The sequence below is a fragment of the Aegilops tauschii genome, chromosome 4, assembly GCF_002575655.3.
Source record: "Aegilops tauschii subsp. strangulata cultivar AL8/78 chromosome 4, Aet v6.0, whole genome shotgun sequence".
In the NCBI taxonomy this organism is placed as follows: Eukaryota; Viridiplantae; Streptophyta; class Magnoliopsida; order Poales; family Poaceae; genus Aegilops; species Aegilops tauschii.
Window position 1 is genome coordinate 376,313,891 of NC_053038.3, and position 21,253 is coordinate 376,335,143.

General features: G+C 46.6%; 1 long non-coding RNA gene across 1 annotated transcript; it reads right to left on the minus strand.

Annotated features, from left to right (window-relative positions):
* Positions 1-13,329: 13,329 nt before the first annotated feature.
* LOC141021532 (uncharacterized) lies at positions 13,330-14,064 on the minus strand. Its single transcript, XR_012182850.1, has 3 exons — positions 13,880-14,064; positions 13,457-13,796; positions 13,330-13,361 (listed from the first exon to the last, which is right to left on the minus strand). It is a non-coding gene; the product is annotated as an uncharacterized lncRNA (long non-coding RNA).
* Between the last annotated feature and the right edge of the window lie 7,189 nt (positions 14,065-21,253).

The window sequence follows — 21,253 nt, forward strand, 5'->3', positions numbered from 1 at the left end:
TAAGAAACGACAACTTAGGTTTCTCTAAACGGTGTCGTCTCAACGGAATTGCGTGGTGCCCTATTTAAAGTGAATGCGGTTGCCTCTAATGCTTAACCCATAAACGATAGTGGTAATTTGATAAGAGACATCATGGTATGCACCATATCCAATAGGGTGCATTTATGATGTTCGGACACACCATCACACTATGGTGTTCCAGGCGGTATTAGTCGTGAAACAATTTCCACAATTTCTTAATTGCGTGCCAAACTCGTAACTCAGATATCTCTATGATCATATCATAGACATTTTATCCTCTTGTCACGACGATCTTCAACTTCACTCTGAAATTACTTGAACCTTTCAATAATTCAGACTTGTGTTTCATCAAGTAAATACACTCAGCATCTACTCAAATTATCTGTGAAGTAAGAACATAACGATATCCACTGCATGCGTCAGCACTCATTGGACTGCTTACATCAAAATGTATTACTTCCAACAAGTTGCTCTCTTGTTCCATCTTACTGAAAACGAGACCTTTCAGTCATCTTGCCCATGTGGTATGATTTGCATGTCTCAAGTGATTCAAAATCAAGTGAGTCCAAACGATCCATCTGCATGGAGTTTCTTCATGCATATATACCAATAGACATGGTTCGCATGTCTCAATCTTTTCAAAAACGAGTGAGTCCAAAGATCCATCTACATGGAGCTTCTTCATGCGTTCTATACCAATATGACTCAAATGGCAGTGCCACAAGTATGTGGTACTATCATTACTATTTTATATCTTTTTGGCACGAACATGTGTATCACTGCGATCGAGATTCATTTTAGGTGCAAGACCATTGAAGGTATTATTCAAATAAACAGAGTAACCATTATTCTCCTTAAATGAATAACCGTATTGTGATAAACATAATCCAATCATGTTTATGCTCAACACCAAATAACAATTATTTAGGTTTAACACCAATCTCGATGGTAGAGGGAGCATGCGATGCTTGATCACATCAACCTTGGAAACACTTCCAACACATGTCGTCATCTCACCTTTAGCTAGTCTCCGTTTATTCTGCAGCTTTTATTTCCAGTTACTAACACTTAGCAACCGAACCGGTATCTAATACCCTGGTGCTGCTAGGAGTACTAGTAAAGTACACATTCATATAATGTATATCCAATATACTTCTGTCGACCTTGCCTGCCTTCTCATCTACCAAGTATCTAGGGTAGTTCTGCTTCAGTGACCGTTCCCCTCATTACAGAAGCACTTAGTCTCGGGTTTGGGTTCAACCTTGGGATTCTCCACTAGAGCAGCAAATGATTTGCTGTTTCATGAAGTATCCCTATTGCCCTTGCCCTTCTAGAAACTAGTGGTTTTACTAACCATCAACAATTTATGCTCCTTCTTGATTTCTACTTTTGCGGTGTCGAACATCGCGAGTTGCTCAAGGATCATCATGTATATCCCTGATATGTTATAGTTCATCACGAAGCTCTAATAGCTTGGTGGCAGTGACTATGGAGAACCATCACTATCTCATCTGGAAGATTAACTCCCACTCGATTCAAGCGATTGTGGTACTCAGACAATCTGAGCACATGCTCAACGATTGAGCTTTTCTCCCTTAGTTTGCAGGCTTAAGAAACTTGTCAGAGGTCTCATACCTCTTGACGTGGGCACTAGTCTGAAATCTCAATTTCAGTCTTCGGAACATCTCATATGTTCTGCGACGTTTCAAAAACGTCTTTGGTGCCACATTTCTAAACCGTTAGCATCACGCACTGAACTATCACGTAGTCATCAAAACGTGTATGTCAGATGCGCAACATCTACAGACGACGCTGAGGTTCAGCACACCGAGCGGTGCATTAAGGACATAAGCCTTCTGTGCAGCAATGAGGACAATCCTCAGTTTACGGACCTAGTCCGCATAATTGCTACTATCAACTTTCAACTAAATTTTCTCTAGGAACATATCTTAAACAGTAGAACTAAAGCGTAAGCTATGACATAATTTGCAAAGACCTTTTGACTATGTTCATGATAATGAAGTTCATCTGATTATTTAATGAACTCCCACTCAGATAGACATCCCTCTAGTCATCTAAGTGATACATGATCCGAGTCAAACTAGGCCGTGTCCGATCATCACGTGAGACGGACTAGTCATCATCGGTGAACATCTCCATGTTGATCGTATCTACTATACGACTCATGTTCGACCTTTCGGTCTCTTGTGTTCCGAGGCCATGTCTGTACATGTTAGGCTCGTCAAGTCAACCTAAGTGTTTCGCATGTGTTCCGAGGCCATGTTTGTACATGCTAGGCTCGTCAACACCCGTTGTATTCGAACGTTAGAATCTATCACACCCGATCATCACGTGGTGCTTCGAAACAACGAACCTTCGCAACGGTGCACAGTTAGGGGGAACACGTCTCTTGAAATTTTAGTGAGGGATCATCTTATTTATGCTACCGTCTTTCTAAGCAAATAAGATGTAAACATGACAAACATCACATGCAAATCATAAAGTGACGTGATATAGCCAATATCATCTTGCGCCTTTGATCTCCATCTTCGAGGCGCGGCATGATCACCTTCGTCACCGGCATGACACCACGATCTCCATCATCGTGTCTTCATGAAGTTGTCTCGCCAACTATTACTTCTACTACTATGGCTAACAGTTAGCAATAAAGTAAAGTAATTACATGGCGTTTTCATTGACACGCAGGTCATACAATAAATTAAGACAACTCCTATGGCTCCTGCCGGTTGTCATACTCATCGACATGCAAGTCGTGATTCCTATTACAAGAACATGATCAATCTCATACATCACATATATCATTCATCACATCCTTTTGGCCATATCACATCACATAGCATACCCTGCAAAAACAAGTTAGACGTCCTCTAATTGTTGTTGCATGTTTTACGTGGCTGCTATGGGTTTCTAGCAAGAACGTTTCTTACCTACGCAAAAGCCACAACGTGATATGCCAATTTCTATTTACCCTTCATAAGGACCCTTTTCATCGAATCCGATCCGACTAAAGTGGGAGAGACAGACTCCCGCTAGCCACCTTATGCAACTAGTGCATGTCAGTCGGTGGAACCTGTCTCACGTAAGAGTACGTGTAAGGTCGGTCCGGGCAGCTTCATCCCACGATGCCGCCGAATCAAGATAAGACTAGTAACGGCAAGTAAATTGACAAAATCGACGCCCACAACTACTTTGTGTTCTACTCGTGCATAGAAACTACGCATAGACCTAGCTCATGATGCCACTGTTGGGGAATGTAGCAGAAATTCAAAATTTTCTACGCATCACCAAGATCAATCTATGGAGTAATCTAGCAACGAGGGGAAGGGGAGTGCATCTACATACCCTTGTAGATCGCGAGCGGAAGCGTTCAAGAGAACGGGGTTGATGGAGTCGTACTCGTCGTGATCCAAATCACCGATGATCCTAGCGCCGAACGGACGGCACCTCCGCGTTCAACACACGTACGGAGCAGCGACGTCTCCTCCTTCTTGATCCACCAAGGGGGGAGGAGAGGTTGATGGAGATCCAGCAGCACGACGGCGTGGTGGTGGAAGTAGCGGGATTCCAACAGGGCTTCGCCAAGCGCTCCGGGAGGAGGGAGATGTGTCACGGGAGGGAGAGGGAGGCGCCAGGGCTTAGGTATTGCTGCCCTCCCTCCCGCCCCCCCACTATATATAGGGCCAAGGGAGAGGGGGGCGCAGCCTTGGCCCTTCCTCCAAGGAAGGGTGCGGCCAGGGAGGAGTCCATCCTCCCCAAGGCACCTCGGAGGTGCCTTCCCCCTTTAGGACTCTCCCTTTCCCTTATCTCTTGGCGCATGGGCCTCTTGGGGCTGGTTCCCTTGGCCCATATAGGCCAAGGCGCACACCCCTACAGCCCATGTGGCCCCCCGGGGCTGGTGGACCCCCTTGGTGGACCCCCGGACCCCTTTCGGCACTCCCGGTACAATACCGATAATGCACGAAACTTTTCCGGCGACCAAAATAAGACTTCCCATATATAAATCTTTACCTCCGGACCATTCCGGAACTCCTTGTGACGTCCGGGATCACATCCGGGACTCCGAACAACATTTGGTAACCACGTATATCTATTCCCTATAACCCTAGCGTCATCGAACCTTAAGTGTGTAGACCCTACGGGTTCGGGAACCATGCAGACATGACCGAGACGTTCTCCGGTCAATAACCAACAGCGGGATCTGGATACCCATGTTGGCTCCCACATGTTCCACGATGATCTCATCGGATGAACCACGATGTCGGGGATTCAATCAATCCCGTATGCAATTCCCTTTGTCTATCGATATGTTACTTGCCCGAGATTCGATCGTCGGTATCCCTATACCTTGTTCAATCTCGTTACCAGCAAGTCTCTTTACTCGTTCCGTAACTCACATCATCCCGTGATCAACTCCTTGGTCACATTGTGCACATTATGATGATGTCCTACCGAGTGGGCCCAGAGATACCTCTCCGTTTACACGGAGTGACAAATCCCAGTCTCGATTCGTGCCAACCCAACAGACACTTTCGGAGATACCTGTAGTGCACCTTTATAGCCACCCAGTTACGTTGTGACGTTTGGTACACCCAAAGCATTCCTACGGTATCCGGGAGTTGCATAATCTCATGGTCTAAGGAAATGATACTTGACATTAGAAAAGCTCTGAGCAAACGAACTACACGATCTTGTGCTAGGCTTAGATTTGGGTCTCATCCATCACATCATTCTCCTAATGATGTGATCCCGTTATCAACGACATCCAATGTCCATGGTCAGGAAACCGTAACCATCTATTGATCAACGAGCTAGTCAACTAGAGGCTTACTAGGGACATGGTGTTGTCTATGTATCCACACATGTATCTGAGTTTCGTATCAATACAATTCTAGCATGGATAATAAACGATTATCATGAACAAGGAAATATAATAATAACCAATTTATTATTGCCTCTAGGGCATATTTCCAACACTACGGTCGAAACGGGGGTCCTGTTCATCGGGAGGGGTGTGGCGTACTGCAAAACAGACAAAACGGACCTCCTACGGTCGAAACGGGGGTCCTGTTGATCGGGAGGGGTGTGGCGTACCGCAAAACGGACGAAACGGACCTCCTACGGTCGAAACGGGGGTCCTGTTCATTGGGAGGGGTGTGGCGTACCACAAAACAGGACTCCACGGGATACTGTTCATCTCCACCGTCAACCTCCTCCAGCCTCCACGGGCTACCGTCGACCTCCTCCAGCCTCCACGGGCTCCTGTTCATCCAGCCTCCACTGCGCGCTACTCCACCGGCTATTGTTCAACCACCCCTCCACGGGCACCCCTCCATCGTCTACTGTTCATCCAGCCCTCCACACCACAGGGGCCTGTTCAACCACCCCTCCACGGGCACCCCTCCACCGTCTACTGTTCATCCAGCCCTCCACCACACCACGGGGTCCTGTTCATCCAGAGGCAACGCCACCGCTCACTGCTCATCCAACCCCCCCCCCCCCCGCAACGCTCACTGTTCATCCCAGAGGCAGCATCGATTGGCTTCAGTTAGTAGCAGTAGCGAAGGAATCGCTCGATCGGGTTCAGTTAACAGCCATCGATCGATCGCTCGGGTTCAGTAACGCGTAGCCTGCAGTGCAATCGCTCGGGTTCAGTTAGAGCCCAACGCCTCGCTCGGGTTCAGTTAGAGCCAACGCCTCGCACACACGCGCGTACGTGTATGAGAGAAACGCGCATCGCTCGGCCCCCGACCTCCCACCATAACCGGGAACTCCCCGAAATTTTCCTCGCCCTCGCTTCTACCACGGTTTTTTCCGTCATGGACGGCCCAAAGAATGGCATGCAGCTGCGTCTCCAGCCCGCCCAGGACGAAAAGCCCATTTTCGGTCATGATTTTTTGTCATAGAAGTAGGAGCCCACCACATCTATGATGATACCGGGTTTTGTCACAATTATCGTCATAGAAGTGTCATATGTATGACAAAAAAATCGTTCGGCCCAAAATGTCACGGATGTGTCTTTTTTTGTAGTGCAAGGAGCTACACAAAAAGAAGACATCAAGCTCATGTTGGTGAATGGGTATCCGGCTCCGACTCCGACCATCACTTCGAAAGAAGTTATCACTCCGACTCCGAATATACTCAAGATGAAGGTGTTGCCGGTCTAGCACTTGTGTCAACCAACTCCTACGACATATTTGATTCACCAAATGAAGGAATTGGAAGATGCTTCATGGCCAAGGGTCCAAAGGTAACACATCCCGAGTATGTTGATTTCAATAGTGATGAAGATGATTTGCTAGGTGATGATGATTTACTTGTTGACAACACTAGTGATGAAAACTATGATGAAACGTCAATTAATCATGCTAATCAAGATAAAACGAATGACGATGATAAGAAGGAGATTGAGCGTCTAACTAAAGAACTAAACACTCTTCAGTTAGCTCATGAAACTACCTTGGAAGATCATCGAGAACTTTTAAAGACTCATGATAAGCTATGCTTTGAAAAGCTCAACCTTGAGCAAGAACATGAGTTTTTAAAGGCAATCAATGATGATCTTCGCAAGAAAGTTCTTCTTACATTGCCAAGTGTTTACTCTTGTCTACTTACATGCCACAAGTTAAACCTAACAACAAGAGCAAGAAAGATTCTTCATCTAGTAGTAACAAAAATCATGCCAAATCCAATGTTGTTGCATCTAGTAGTTCTCTTGATTCCACTAATGATTCTCTTAGCCAAGTTACACTTGAGCAAGAAAATAGCTTATTGAAGGGAATTATAGAGAAAGGTGTTTACAAAAGCCTTGCCGGAAGTAAGCAATTTGAGGAAATTGTACGCAAGCAAGGAAGACACCGGGAGAATCAAGGTGTTGGTTTTGAACGAAAGTTCAATGCCAATGGAGTTGAGTGGGAAGAAGATCAATACCCCAAGACGAAGTTTGTTCCTCAACAAGAGAAGTATGATCCTACTTCTTTCAAAGGGACACAAGCTCAAGATGATCTTCCACCACAAGACCACAAGCTAAAAGGCAAGGACAAGCTTCAAGAGGAAATTGATGCATTTGAAGAAGCACCTAAGGCCTTGGTCAAGTGGGTTCCCAAGACTACATCAAGTACAACTACAACTCCAAGGATTCCCATCAAGATGGTGTGGATCCAGAAGAAGAAGAAGAACTAGAGAGTTCTTGAGGGTGACTCCGCCAACATACTGTTGGGTTATGTAGCAGAAATTCAAAATTTTCTACGCATCACCAAGATCAATCTATGGAGTAATCTAGCAACGAGGGGAAGGGGAGTGCGTCTACATACCCTTGTAGATCGCGATGCGGAAGCGTTGCAAGAACGCGGATGAAGGAGTCGTACTCGTAGCGATTCAGATCGCGGTTGATTCCGATCTAAGCACCGAAGAACGGTGCCTCCGCGTTCAACACACGTGCAACCCGGTGACGTCTCCCACGCCTTGATCCAGCAAGGAGAGAGGGAGAGGTTGAGGAAGACTCTGTCCAGCAGCAGCATGACGGCGTGGTGGTGGTGGAGGAGCGTGGTAATCCCGCAGGGCTTCGCCAAGCACCGCGGGAGAGGAGGAGGAGGGAGAGGGGTAGGGCTGCACCGAAAGAGAGACGTTCTCATGTCTTGGGCAGCCCCAAACCTCAACTATATATAGGGGGGAGGGGGCTGCGCCCCCTCTAGGGTTTCCACCCCAAGGGCTGGCGGCCAACCCTAGATCCCATCTAGGGGGGCGGCCAAGGGGAGGAGAGGGGGGCGCCACTAGGGTGGGCCTTAAGGCCCATCTGGACCTAGGGTTTGCCCCCTCCCACTCTCCCATGCGCCTTGGGCCTTGGTGGGGGGCGCACCAGCCCACCTGGGGCTGGTCCCCTCCCACACTTGGCCCACGCAGCCTTCTGGGGCTGGTGGCCCCACTTGGTGGACCCCCGGGACGCTCCCGGTGGTCCCGGTACATTACCGATATCACCCGAAACTTTTCCGGTGACCAAAACAGGACTTCCCATATATAAATCTTTACCTCCGGACATTCCGGAACTCCTCGTGACGTCCGGGATCTCATCTGGGACTCCGAACAACATTCGGTAACCACGTATATCTATTCCCTATAACCCTAGCGTCATCGAACCTTAAGTGTGTAGACCCTACGGGTTCGGGAACCATGCAGACATGACCGAGACGTTCTCCGGTCAATAACCAACAGCGGGATTAGGATACCCATGTTGGCTCCCACATGTTCCACGATGATCTCATCGGATGAACCACGATGTCGGGGATTCAATCAATCCCGTATGCAATTCCCTTTGTCTATCGATATGTTACTTGCCCGAGATTCGATCGTCGGTATCCCTATACCTTGTTCAATCTCGTTACCGGCAAGTCTCTTTACTCGTTCCGTAACTCACATCATCCCGTGATCAACTCCTTGGTCACATTGTGCACATTATGATGATGTCCTACTGAGTGGGCCCAGAGATACCTCTCCGTTTACACGGAGTGACAAATCCCAGTCTCGATTCGTGCCAACCCAACAGACACTTTCGGAGATACCTGTAGTGCACCTTTATAGCCACCCAGTTACGTTGTGACGTTTGGTACACCCAAAGCATTCCTACGGTATCCGGGAGTTGCACAATCTCATGGTCTAAGGAAATGATACTTGACATTAGAAAAGCTCTGAGCAAACGAACTACACGATCTTGTGCTAGGCTTAGGTTTGGGTCTCGTCCATCACATCATTCTCCTAATGATGTGATCCCGTTATCAACGACATCCAATGTCCATGGTCAGGAAACCGTAACCATCTATTGATCAACGAGCTAGTCAACTAGAGGCTTACTAGGGACATGGTGTTGTCTATGTATCCACACATGTATCTGAGTTTCGTATCAATACAATTCTAGCATGGATAATAAACGATTATCATGAACAAGGAAATATAATAATAACCTATTTATTACTGCCTCTAGAGCATATTTCCAACACATACCTCACTCTTATCATTTTGGCGAGGACAAGTGCAAGAAACTTCCATATCTTGCACTAGTTCAAGGAGTCACAAACCCTCTTGTTGGTAAGACAAGGGACAAGGTAACCTAATGCTTTCATGGACATCATCTTGTGTATGCATCACTCTATGTCTATGGATATCCTTGTTTGTTCCTTGTGGGACTAACCCGTGTAGGTATTGAAAGTGCAACTCACTCCAAAGGATTGCTCCGAATGATCTACATCAACATTGAGCATCTACATCTTCAACACCTACATGAAGTCATCATCGACAAAACCCAAGGTTAGTTCATCCCTCTTAGGGGGGATATCACATCTAGGGGGAGTTTTACTCTAATCAATTGAGCTAAAGCAACTCTAATGGTGTGAAATGCTTTACGTAAAAGTGGTAACCCCACTTGTGCTTAAACGATGAGTATGACCTATGATCAAATGTTCTCATTTGACTCCTAAGTCAATATACTCATATATAGATGACCTAGTCATCGCCAAATTGCTTGATAGATGCTAGAGTGATTGTGCATGCTGTCACATATTTCATTTGCCATTTTATTGTGTGAGCATGTTGGTTGCATACTTTTCTCATTCGAGGACATCCATTTGTTGCTTTGATTGTTTGGCTCTTTCTTTTTGCCAAATGGATGGACAAGAATGCCTAAGAACTTCCTCTAGCTATCTATGCTTTTCTCGTCTCAAACTCTATTCATGCTACATCACAAAGTTTGATCAAGTCAGATTCGAACCACTCTGTGTGAGGAGCACTCGGAGTTCCCGATTCGTCATAGACTTAAACCTCCAAAACCTCTTTGTGCATCTTGGTCTGACCGATTCATCCTTTTCGGTCCTACCGAGATCACTAAGTTGATCTAGGGTTTTCAATCTCGGTGCAACCGATTAGAACCTTTCGGTCACACCGCGTTGCAGTAACTGCTTGCAGTTTTGTATCTCGGTGCCACCGAGTCGTTCCACTCGGTCACACCGCCAGGGTCAGGTTATATATACCTACGGGCCAAATTTTGGAAATTTTCCGAACCTCCTCGCCCGCGCGTAACCTGCTCTGCCTCCTCGGGTCTCCGGATCGTCCTCTCGTCGCCAGTGACCTCCCGCCGCTGGTCTCCGCTGCCGTCAACGGCAATCTGTCCCACCGTTGCCGCCGTAGCAAGTTCGTCGCCGAACTAGGGTACGAACTTAATCTTTGTGCTAATCCTTAACTCTGATTCTTAGCACATTGCTTTGCCATGATTCTTGCCACGATTGAAATCATCCTGTCCAGCGAAAACGTCCCGTAGATTAGTTTTGATTTGAAAATTTAGGGTTAGGTCTCCGCCGAATTCATCTCGGACCGACCGAGTTGTAGAAATCGGTCTCACCGATTTGGCTTAGGCCAGAGCACACGCGTTTTCGGTCTGACCGAAAATTGCAAATCGGTGTGACCGAGTTCAATTCTCTGTGAAACCCTAGCAGTCTCGGTACCACCAAACTGTGACTCGGTCTGACCGAGTTCACTAGTTTAGGTTCCAAAAGCTGCTTCGGTATTACCGAGTTTACAAATTGGTAGATCCGAAATGCTTTCTGTGAAGAACTAAAACTAAGTTTTTAAGTCATTTGTTTTGCAAAACTCCTGTACTTTGTGATGCTCATCTACTCTACCTCATCTATAACCTATTCACAGGGTCTGCTATCAGAGTGTTTGCAGAGATGTCTGATCAAAGTGACAGTCATAACAGGTCTGAGCAACAGGTGCAGATGAGTGAGGGTTCAGATCCCTCTAGCAGTTATGATGAAGGCAGCAGGAGCACTCCCAGCAACTTGCCAAAGGCTGCCACCAGGACAAGGAAGAAGAGGACTTCTGATTCAGAAGATGAAGACTATGTGGTTGTTGAAGATGAAGCCACTTCAAAGAAAAAGGTGTTGAAGAAAGAGTATGGCACAGCTGCTGCAACAATGCCTGGACTGAAAACAAAGATGCCAGCAAGAAGACAGCCCATGTCTAAGCCAAGAAAAGTTGCCACGGGTGAAACTATGAAGTTTACCATTGAATCTGAAGAAGAAGCAGCTGGTGAGGATAAGAAGAAGAAGAAGAGGGCCAGAACTACTACAGCCAGAGTTCTTGGCAAGCCCTCAATGAGGAAAGATTCTGAAGAGGAAGAGGAAGAGGATGTTGCACCAGCACCCAAAGCTCAAAAGCTTATGGGGGATGCAATCAGATCAGGGGCTGCTCCATCTAAGCCCAAATCTGCTCCCAAGGCTGCTGCTCCAGCTCCAAAGCCTAAACCCAAGAGAAGCACTAGGAATATCCCTGCTGAAGAAAAGAACAAGGCCCAAGTGCCTGAAGCTGCTGAAGAAGAAGAAGATGACACTGTTGTATTGAGGAAGCAGGGGAGAAAAAGGGAAAGTCTACCACAGATGCTTTTGCTAGAGTGCCCAGAGGACAGAGATCTGCTGCACTGCCCGTGACAGACACTAGAGCTACAGCATCAGCACCAGTAGCAATAGCTCCCGTTCCACCTCCAGCAGCTACTCCACCAGCTCCAGCTACTTCATCTGAAGCCTTCGTCCTTGGAGTTCTCTCAACACCTCCTACCGAAGATCAAGCCTGAGAGTCATTTAGCACTATGCATTTTTGAACTTTTTGGTAACTTGTTGCCAAAGGGGGAGAAAATGTATAGATCATAGGCTTCGAGAGAGAGTGTTTTTTTATCTCTCTTGCTATTTTGGTTGAAACTTTTTATTGTGTGCTGTGGAGAAAACACGAAGCTCGACGTGGGACCATAGTGCTGCGGGTGCCACGTAGAACTGCCAGGTTTGTCAGGACGGGGTGGCCTGGTTGTCGGCTGTTGTGCTAGGCGTGGACGTGGTTGATGTCGTTGCATGGAGTGACGCGGCTGCTCCTGCTCGTGCTGAACAACATCGGTTCTCCGGGTGCACGTGGTAGCCTCGTACACAGTCCGTATCTTATTCTGAATTCTTTCCAAGAAGGGCTGTACCACTGGACGATGTTGAAGAAGAGGTCCAGACGATAGTGATCGTCCAAAGGTGGTCACGTCGTCGTACAGTTCGCGTGTCAAGGTAGCCTGCAAATTTCCATGACGATTAATAATGTCTGTCTTTTGCACGTCAAAGTATGTGACAACATTACGTAAAGAAAAAATATCTTACCGCGTACTGCCTAGAGCCCGAAGTATCATAGCTCGGGTACATATCCGACGGAGTAGGATCCGGTAACTTTGGGTGGGAGTACTCAACAATGCGTAACCATGTTCCGGTCATGTAGCGCCGCAAATAGAGATTGAATTGATCGAGATCGAAATTGTGATTCTCGTGCCATAGATTTGTGTTTGCTGTCTCCCATTCTATAACATACGGCTCTAGTCTAACTAGCCAGTCAGCAGTTGTCCTGTTCATGCCCTTCCTTGTCGTCCTAAAATTGTGGTGTGTGTTCAACAATTACCTAAAGCTTCGAATGGAGTACTATGAAAGAAAATGCAACATTGAAAAACTGGTTAATACCTGTGGATGTGTGCTGGCACCGGGTTCTCTATAGGGGGAGGTAGCTCCAACTGCAGAAGACCAAATTGCCTCATAACCCTCTGTTGTGCCATCTCCTCGACGAAGACATCGAAGATGATCTTCGATTTTGTCATCCAGTAATCTCGGTCCCTTGTGCATAGCACAGACATACCAGCAGGGTATCTCGCTTGTATGGCTGCTTCCGTGTAGGGCTGCCAGATGACCCCGGTGTACGCATCGAACTGCTCGTTCAATGTTGTGTACGCCTTCCTGGTCTGATCACTAGCAAAGCATCTCTGCAGAGAATAAAAGTTAGTAGCCGCTCGCATCGATCGATCTCTTGTGCAGAAAAAGTTGCATTAAACTACAACACGGTGCATACCTTGCGACGAGTCCAACACAGACCGAAAGTAGGCATGTCGATGCCCTCAACATCAAACATGGCGTCTATAGGCTCATGAACCCATACATCTGGTCGCCCTATAGAGAACCTCTCCCACGACCACAGCTGTAGGAATAGAGGGCATCCAAGAAGGGCTGGCTTTCTCGATGTAAGCTGGCAACCGTTGCACATACCTCGGTATGTAGCCGCTAACACCGCCGAACCCCAACTCCTCTGTCTGATCTGATCCGCCGTCTGAGCGCTCGCTATCTCGAGTGCCATAGGGATGTAGAGGGCGCTAATAGTGGTGACATGGTTCTCCGTGAACATCACCTTGCCGAAAAGCCACAGTAAGTAGGCCTCGAGGCTCCGAGTGATCTGTCCGCAGTCAAGGGCGCCCGGAAGTTCTGGATCTGCATTAAGCGAAGAGAAAGTTTTAGTAAGCCGCAATTATTCTCTGTACAACTTTATGCGCGATAACTTGAAGAGAATAGGTAGGGGAAATTACCCGGAAATTTAGCAACCACTCATACTTAGGTCCGTGATGCTCCCATACCGGATCGGGAGCATCCGGAAAAACACCGTGAAAACGTTCTGTAAGAGCTCGCTCCCAACCAGCCGGTGCGTCCAACGGTCCTACGGCATGACCTGCCAACGGTAGTCCGAGCAAAAGTGACACATCCTCCAGAGTAGGAGCCATCTCTCCCCATCTGAAGTGAAACGTGTGGGTCTCTGGCCTCCAACGGTCCACTAAGCAGCTCAGCAAAGACCCATCGATGGCGACGCGTTTCTCACCCGGGATAGACTCAACCAGACGCGCGAAAGGTAAAAGGCCGGCCCATTTCAACCTTCATCAGAGAACTTTTCAGTTACTGTCTCCCATTTCAACCATTAATATGCATGTCAGTGTGCAAATTAATAAAGCACGTACCGCTGAAGCCATCCTGAGTGTATCTTCCAGTTTTCCTTAGGAGTGCGAGTGACGAGAGGCTCAAGCTTGCGCTCATACCATATCGCACCACGATGACCCTTATCAATGTCCCCATTCAGCAACCACAATCCCGACATTCCTGCACTTACAAAATTCAGAACAAAGTGCCACACTTAATAAAAATTCAGAACAAAGTGTCACACTTAATAAAAATTCATAACATAGTGCCACACTTAATAAAAATTCATAACATAGTGCCACACTTAATAAAAATTCATAACATAGTGCCACACTTAATAAAAATTCATAACATAGTGCCATTCTTAATAAAAATTCATAACATAGTGCCACACTTAATAAAAATTCATAACATAGTGCCACACTTAATAAAAATTCATAACATAGTGCCACACTTAATAAAAATTCATAACATAGTGCCACACTTAATAAAAATTCAGAACATAGTGCCACACTTAATACAAATTTCAGAACATAGTGCCACACTTAATACAAATTTCAGAACATAGTGCCACAGCACACTTAATATAAATTCAGAACAAACTAGGGCTAGCTTAGCTTCTTCCTCTCGCCCTTACTCCTCTACTACCTCTACCTCCTCTTCTTCCCCGGTTGCCTCGTCCACGCCCAGTGACGAAAGTGGGACAATTAGTGTCCCTATGGCCAAATTCATTGCATAGAATGTATTGCCTAGTCGGACCTCCTGCTTCAGATTCATCCATATCATTTCGGATGCGTTGACACTGCCGTCTGCCTCTACTTGTACGCATATGCTCTGGGTTTGGAATGTAACGCCTATCGGCGGGGTTGACGCTGTTGAAATTACCCATTGATCGAAAACCCATCAGCTCACCTGTCCAGGTATTGAGGACAGCCTCTTTCAGAAAATATGGAGACACAAACGATATTGCGTCCATTCCAAGCTCGGCCCCACCGAAATTTCATATCCGGAGCCACCGAGTTCTGTTGACATAGCCACTGCCAGAAACCCTAGTCTTTTCGGTCTCACCGATAGGGATCTCGGTCTCACCGAGATGGGATTGTAATCTCTCCGTTTCCCTTCGTAACGTTCCGGTCAAACCGAGATGAGCGATCGGTCCCACCGAGATTGCAATGCAAACACTCTGTTTCCTTTTCGTAACGTTTCGGTCAAACCGAGATGAGCGAATCGGTTCCACCGAGTTTGCCTGACCAACTCTCTGTTAGTCTATTACCAAAATCGGTCTCACCGAATTTGTGTAATCGGTCTCACCGAGATTACGTTATGCCCTAACCCTAAAGAAATCGGTCCCACCGAGTTGACATGTCGGTCCCACCGAAATGCCTAACGGCCACATTATGAACCAAATCGGTCTAACCGAGTTCTTTGAATCGGTTCCACCGAGTTTGGTGATTTGTGTGTAACGGTTAGATTTTGCGTGGAGGCTATAAATACCCCTCCACCCACTCTTCACTCGTGGAGAGAGCCATCAGAACATGCCTACACTTCCAACATATATTTTCTGAGAGAGAACCACCTACACTTGTGTTGAGGTCAAGATATTCCATTCCAACCACATAAATCTTGATCTCTAGCCTTCCCCAAGTTGCTTTCCACTCAAATCTTCTTTCCACCAAATCCAAATCCTGTGAGAGAGAGTTGAGTGTTGGGGAGACTATCATTTGAAGCACAAGAGCAAGGAGTTCATCATCAACACACCATTTGTTACTTCTTGGAGAGTGGTGTCTCCTAGATTGGCTAGGTGTCACTTGGGAGCCTCCGTCAAGATTGTGGAGTTGAACCAAGGAGTTTGTAAGGGCAAGGAGATCGCCTACTTCGTGAAGATCTACCCTAGTGAGGCAAGTCCTTCGTGGGCGACGGCCATGGTGGGATAGACAAGGTTGCTTCTTCGTGGACCCTTCGTGGGTGGAGCCCTCCATGGACTCCCGCAACCGTTACCCTTCGTGGGTTGAAGTCTCCATCAACATGGATGTACGATAGCACCACCTATCGGAACCACGGATAAAAATCTCCGTGTCAACATTGCGTTTGCTCCCTCAAACTCCTCCATTTACCTTCATATGCAATTGTTTTACATTCCGCTGCTATACTCTTAGAATTGCATATGTATGTTGATTGCTTGACTTGTGCTAAGTTGCTAAAATCTGCCAAGAACTAAAATTGGGAAAAAAGGCTAGATTTTTATTTGGTCAAGTAGTCTAATCACTCCAACAATCTACCTGCTCCTTCCTCGCAAGTCATTATTCAGGAGATATCTGAAGAAGAGCCAACATCGCTCATGCCGCCTGACGCTGCCTCTGATGCTCTGAATGTCTTAACTGCTGCTGATGCTCAGGTTACTGTCACGTCTGCTATGTCTGAAACTGCTGCTATTATGTCTGAATCTGCATCTGAGTATATTATGTCTGAATCTGAATCCGCCCTGCACAGTCTGCCTCCAGTTTCTGATCTGATCCCAGTTGATCCCGTTGCTGCTGATGCTGTTGATACTATGACAAGTATCATTGAACCTCAAGCTTCTACTGCCCTGTTGCCTCCTTCCAGGGCCCGCAAGGGTAAAGATCCCGCTCCCATTGACACTTCTTCGCTCAGACGTAGCACTCGTTCCACCAAGTATGACGGGTTTCGAGTCAAAGTTCATGATGAATCTCGACCCTCAAAGTCCAAGGTGAAACCCAGGGTGGTGCCAACTATGCTGCCCCGTGGAGCTGCATCTGACAGTAAGGAGCCGGAGTTCGAGCTGCCACCTCCTACACCCATTCCCACCATGCAGAACATTGGCACACAGCTGTGTGCCATCCCTGCTGAAGAACTTAATGAAGACATGCTTACTGCAGGTGAAGGTGGAGCTTCTTCGGCCTCATCTCCCTAGTTCCTTTACCTTTGGTTAGGTCATGGTTCTTTTGCATAATTGGAACGTTCTCTACTGGAACGTCCGTGGTCTAAACTCACCCGAAAAACATTTAGCGCTTTCAAATGCGATCAACTCTTCTGGTTGCACCGTTATTTGTCTACAAGAGTCTAAAATGCAGCATTTCGATGCCTCTATGCTTAAAATCCTTTGTCCTAAGCGCTTTGATTATTTTGCTTTCGTTCCGGCGAGTGGCGCGTCTGGTGGTATTATCACGATTTGGTGTAGTCACGTTTTCGATGGCACGGTATTTTTGTCTGGACGTTTTGCACTCGGGGTGGAATTTTCCTCCAAGCAATCGGCTATGCGGTGGAAACTAGTTAATATTTACGGCCCTTGCCAAGGAGATCAGCGTACTTCTTTTACTAATTGGCTCTTCGATTTGGATATCCCCTCTACTGAGGATTGGCTCTTGCTCGGAGATTTTAACTATATTCGTTCACCGGAAAATCGAAACAAACCTGGAGGTGATGTAAATGACATGTTTGCTTTCAATGATTTCATCCGAGAGCAATGCCTTACCGAACTACCCATTAAAGGTCGTAATTTTACTTGGTCGAATATGCAACAGACCCCCCTCCTTGAACAGCTCGATTGGTTCTTCACATCACTAAATTGGACAGCCACATTCCCTAACACTCTTGTGATGCCCCTCGGACGACCTGTTTCTGACCATACTCCATGCTATGTCTCCATTCAAACCTCCATTCCGAAAAGTAGACTGTTTAGGTTTGAAACCTTTTGGATTGCACATCCAGGCTTCTTCGACGTTGTCACACAAGCTTGGAACAAGCCTATCAAGCACGGGAGAAATCTTAATGCGGCAGCTAGCTTGTGTCAAAAGCTTAAGAATCTGCGACATGCTCTCAGCCGTTGGAGTAAAGATATTTCTCGTCTGAAAATTGCCTTTGAAACTACAAACAAAGCCCTACTAGAGATCGACAATATAGCTGATAAGCGCTCATTGACAATACCTGAGGGGAATTTCTAGCGCATCCTTAAGAACCATTTACTTCGCCTACTACAATACCAAAAGAAGTACTGGAAAAAACGTTGCACCATTCGTTGGATTAAATTCGGGGATGAAAATTCCAAATTCTTTCAAGCTATCGTCACTGAAAGGTACAGGAAAAATTATATTTCAACTCTGAAGTCTGAGAATGGTATTAGTCTTGATGATCACGCGAGCAAGGAGTCCATTTTGTTTGAGGCTTTCAAAACACGTTTGGGCACAGCCAAGGTTCCGCAAATGAAATTCAATCTTTCAAACATGCTTCGCTCTCAGGTTGACTTCGATAGCCTTACTGTTCCATTCACGCATGAAGAAATTGACGCTGCGATCAATGAAATGCCGTCGGATCAGGCCCCTGGCCCAGATGGCTTCAATGGTGCATTCTTGAAAGTCTGTTGGCCTATAATCAAGCTGGACTTTTATAGGCTCTGTGAGGAGTTTCATCAGGGGACGCGAAACCTTGAAAGCCTCAACTACGGGTACATCACTTTGATCCCCAAATCTAGAGCCCCGGAATCTGTCAATGATTTTCGCCCAATAACTTTACTGAATTGCTGCCTTAAGTTAATCACCAAAATCCTAGCCAATAGACTGTAGCGTGTGATTCTGAGAATTGTTCATAAAAACCAATATGGGTTCTTAAAAGGACGTTCGATCCACGACTGTCTTGCATGGGCCTTTGAGTATATACACCAATGCCAAGCTTCGAAACGCGAAATCGTTCTCCTTAAACTGGACTTCGCTAAAGCATTTGATACGGTTGAGCATGCGGCCATCATTCAGATCATGAAAAGCATGGGGTTTAATGATCACTGGATTTCTTGGTTCCAATGCATTTCCTCTTCTGGCAAATCTTCGGTGCTGCTCAATCGTGTACCAGGGAGACAATTCTGGTGCAAGTGTGGTGTTAGGCAGGGAGACCCTCTCTCCCCTCTCATCTTTGTTCTGGCAGCGAACCTACTTCAAACTGCAATCAATGCTGCCCTCGCCGACAATCTGTTGCAATTACCAATCCCCTCAGCAGAGCCTTCTAATTATCCGGTCATTCAGTACGCAGACGACACGATAATTCTCTTGCCAGCATGTTTGCCTCAAGCGATACATTTGAAAAAAATTCTCACAGACTATGCTGATTCAGTGGGTCTCCACATCAATTTCTCCAAATCTACTTTGATCCCTATAAATACCCCTGCTGACAAATTTGGTCATATTGCAAATATCTTTGGTTGTACCACTGCTAAGATGCCGTTCACCTACCTCGGTCTCCCCCTTGGAACTACGAAGCCCTCTATCTCAGACATGACCCCCTGGATCTGCAAAGCCGAGTGCAAAATCACGGCCGCCATGTCGCTCATGTCTTACGCTGGCAAATTGGCTCTGATGAACTCGCTTGTCACGTCCCTGGCTATCTACCCCATGGGTGTTCTCCGTCTCCCTAGGAAAATTATTGAACAATTGGACAAGATACGGCGACATTGCCTATGGATCAAGAAAACGGATGATGGTGACAAGTGTAACTCTTTGGCTGCATGGGACATGGTTTGTCGTCCTAAGGAGAAAGGTGGTCTGGGTGTTCTCAACCTCAAAGTCCAAAATGATGCCTTGCTGCTCAAACTACTACACAAATTCTACAATCAACTGGACATCCCTTGGGTTAGTTTGATTTGGAAACCCTATTACGTGGACAATATACCGCATGCCTCCCCACCCTGTGGCTCTCATTGGTGGCGGGAACTGGTCAAGCTCATGCCCACGTACCGAGGTGTGACCAAGATCCAAATTCGTAGTGGGAAGACAGCCCTCTTTTGGAAAGATGACTGGTGTATTCGTATCCTCGAGGAGCAATTCCCTAGGGCTTTCTCATATACCTTACGAGAAGATGCATCGGTCCGCAATATGCTTACTGTACCCGAAATCGGTGAAGCCTTTCATCTACCTCTCTTAACTCAAGCCCATGATGAACTCAGAAGGATCCAGAGTGTGGCATCCTCCACTGAACTATCGGATGAAAGAGATATTTGGACTTGCACCTGGGGCTCATCCACATTTAAAACCACGGCGTACTACAAATTTTGTTTCCGAGAGCTTCAAGTCCACGAGGCGTTTCATTGGCTTTGGAAAGCTAAATGTGTCCCCAAAATCAAAGTCTTTGGTTGGTTTATCCTAGTGGATCGTCTCAACACGCATAATATGCTCAGCAGAAGACACTATAACATTGGGACCAACCTAGACTGTCTCCTTTGTGGCGAACACGTGGAAGAAACCCTTGAGCATCTCTTCTTTCGCTACACGTTTAGCACACGATGCTGGCTCAAGCTCAATATCACCTGGCCTGCTACTGGAGATCGGCTACATCTGTTGAAACACCTGAAGACCGGGAATCAACGTAAAATGCTCATGGACACTTTCCTAGTTGCTGCCTGGAGTCTGTGGAAGGAAAGGAACAATAACTATTTTCGACATGTGACCCCTTTGGTTGACAGCTGGCTAGCCAGGTTTAGGAACGATTTTGCCAACATTGTTCATAGACTCCCTGTAGATAAGAGACACCTCATCCCTGCTATCCTAGCTTCTATCCACTAACTATAGTAACCTACTGGTTCTCTGACTATCCTTTGTAATTGCTTGAGACACCCCCCTCCCCTTGTACATTTGTAACATACTCACCCTTCTGGGTCCTTAATATATACATGCAGTAGGACGTGGTCCTACTGTCCAACCCTAAAAAAAAAGTAGTCTAACCACCCCCCTCTAGACATACTTTCGATCCTACACATAGGTCTTGGTCGGTGCGCTTTGGATCGATGACGTGGCACCCGTATCTAGGCCGACGACCGCCCGTCTCCGCCGTCGGCATAGATCCGACGCCGTTAGCCACCCGTCACGAGCGTGGTCGGCGGGCCCGCAGCTATGTCGACGGCCCGTGTATGCCGACGGTGGTTGTAGGCGTAGCCTGGGCTAAGCCGACGACCATTCTTTGCCGACGGGGGCCGTCGGCGTAGCCGGGTATAGCCCGACGGCCATTGTATGCCGACGGCCTAGACCCAGCTGTCGGCATAGCATGGAGTAGTGTATTCAAAGGCTATCGTTTTTTGACTATTCACAAATGTATATATATTTCCATGTTCTTTTGTGAAAAGTTGCTAATAAGTTCATGTGTACAACAAAGATGTGTTATAGCTAATTTGGAAATAATATTCATAAACAAAGTTGTATACAAACCGAATACTTGCAATTCGTCACCGCCTGGCTTTCATCAAAAGAACAGTGCAACTACTGAACTACCTCGGGCTGGCCACTGATGCTAAATGTCAATAGAAGATTTCAGTAGGATGCATAATGATGTTCTTACGATTTTGATAGCCTGAAGAAAACACGCAAGATGAAAGTCATGTCATCTGAAGAACTTTACCCGGTTTGTTGTTGATGCTC